This window comes from Palaemon carinicauda, chromosome 16, assembly GCF_036898095.1.
Source record: "Palaemon carinicauda isolate YSFRI2023 chromosome 16, ASM3689809v2, whole genome shotgun sequence".
NCBI classification, from domain to species: Eukaryota; Metazoa; Arthropoda; class Malacostraca; order Decapoda; family Palaemonidae; genus Palaemon; species Palaemon carinicauda.
Genome location: NC_090740.1, coordinates 101,782,948 through 101,785,447, shown reverse-complemented (window position 1 = coordinate 101,785,447; position 2,500 = coordinate 101,782,948). Strand labels below are relative to the sequence as shown.

Genomic DNA, 2,500 nt, shown 5'->3' with positions numbered 1-2,500 from the left:
ATATGAGGTCCTGGCTTGTAGTTCTCCTTACAGTGCTGGATGAGCTTATTCCAAATCTTGCGAATTGGGGCCATCTTGTCAGTCTTGCGACGTTCATGTCGAGTGGCACTTTCGTCGAAGCGGATGACTCGTAGAAGGAAGGCAAACCGGCGTTCAGTCATGACAGCTCTGTAGATGTGAGAGCCATCTAGGAAAGACCACATGTCCGATGTGGCTACATGATTGTCCTTCCGTATCCCCGACAGGATCAAAAGACCAAGGAAGGCCTTCAGTTCCATCAGAGAGACCGATTTCTATTTCCATGATATACAATATGTTTCTGATTTATCGATAGGACCTTTATTAAAAATAATCCCATATTATAAGCGTGTAAACGTCATCTTTGCATCATCCTGTCTTTTCACACGAAATGCTGTTATTCGAATGCATGGCAATTTCCCTGACACTGAGCTAGCAGAAAACAGTCCCATGCTTTCATATGCATCTCTTAAATCATGAAGTGCTTGTGTTGGCTAGCCTTATCAGCCAAACCATGAAAAGTATTGATAAAAAAAAAATATTCAATTACTATATCATTTGTTGGTTTTGAATATGTCCGTTCCAATTACTTTGGATGGATATCTCTTACCCATGAATATCATTAAACCTGGATGTATTATATAATGGTCTTTTAATTATTAATAAAATTTATGCATGGTCTGACAAATGTAACCAAAATGAACAAACACCAAATGTAACATAGAAATTGAAATGGATACCAGAATTATCTCCTAATAAAAAATTATGAAAATCATTGAGAGCAAGGGATATATAAAGAAAGTACAATTCATCGATCTATCACACTGACTTTTGAGTATCTATGATATCTAATTAAAGGTTGATCTGGTTACCAACATATTTTTACATAGCCTAAGAGTTTATTCCCAAATGCAAATGAAAAAAATCTATGAATCCTGCACTATAGACTTCGTATAAGTCGATTGTATCACAATAGAAGTGTTTTATTTATCGAGTTAGATTATTCCATACACCAGTTTACAAATCATAAAAACATATCTGAATGGCGTCTAGACGAATGGTATGAATAGGGCTATGAAGTTCCTATGTTTCTAGCTGTACAACTACCATTAAACCTGTAGTAAATTCTTTTTATGTGAAAAGAAATACTCAAAGATATCGAAATAGTTGTAAAAGTTTCTGGCTACTAAAGCTTTAAATTCTATCCCTGTAAAAATTTAAAATATCAATGATTATAAGGATGCAGACCGAAGCATCCAACATTTTTTATGAATCATAAAGGGGTTTCTGTTCAAAGCAGGAAATATGCTATATTATAAATTGTTATCGGAATTATATCCCACTTCAAAGGTGAAATAATAACAGATAGTTTATCGATAATTATTATAAAATTTAACTATTTTGAATGCCAGAGACCATAATGATATTGATCTTATATTTTGTATTTTTTTTTTCACAATGCAACACTCTTTAGAGTCTAACTTAATCATATTATATCTCATATCTTTTGATAACCCAGTTTTAGAAGATTGATTTTTAACTGGTTTACCCATCTCCGTTAGGGTGAAGGAAAGATATTGGAAACATCATTTATTAAAAAACTTAATGTTAGTTTGATTTATGAATGCTGGTCACAGGCTGGATTAAAAAAGGATGTTGCCTAGCATTGAAAAGATGAGTTTTATATACTACTTCATATTATTATTATTATTATTATTATTATTATTATTATTATTATTATTATTATTATTATTATTATTATTATTATTATTATTAGCTTAGCAACAGACCTGGTCATAGTAGCAGGTTGCTATATAACCGAGTGCTTGAACAATGATGAATATTCCATTGAGGAAAGGAAATGTAACGAGCGATTGAAAGAAAAAAAATATTCTAAGAACATTATTAAAATCAGGAGAGATCTTTCATTTATCAACTATAAAACAGCGTTTGGTAGATATGTGCTCCTTTATTATACTACTGGTTTTCTGATGAACCAAGTTACGCTACGTTGGAACTTTACAACCGGTTGTCTGATCAGCCAGGGAGAGCTGTTTTAAAGCTAGGTAGAACTTGGATTGCCTGATGTCATATTGGTTAACAAGGACCGGTGTATCAGGTTTATTTGAAAAGTAATGTTGTAAAATATTTCATGTCAACTTTAGAACATTTTTCACCTGGTAAGCAGGTAGCCTCGAAGTTAATAAGAATACAATGATTATTTTCATTTTCTTCTTTTTGGCAGCGAAGTTACAAAGCATTGACCTTTATAAATATCATTTTCTTGTAGAGTAACTTATACTCTATAAAATATCTAATAAAATATTTAATTTTTTTTAATATGTTATTATTATTATTATTATTATTATTATTATTATTATTATTATTATTATTATTATTATTATTATTATTATTATTATTATTATTATTATTATTATTATTATTATTATTTATTTGTGTATTTATTTATTATTATTTTTTT

General features: G+C 30.3%; 1 pseudogene; it reads right to left on the bottom strand.

Annotated features, from left to right (window-relative positions):
- The window catches only part of LOC137655461 (piggyBac transposable element-derived protein 4-like), a 58,755-nt pseudogene that overhangs the window by 1,146 nt on the left and 55,109 nt on the right, over nt 1–2,500 (bottom strand).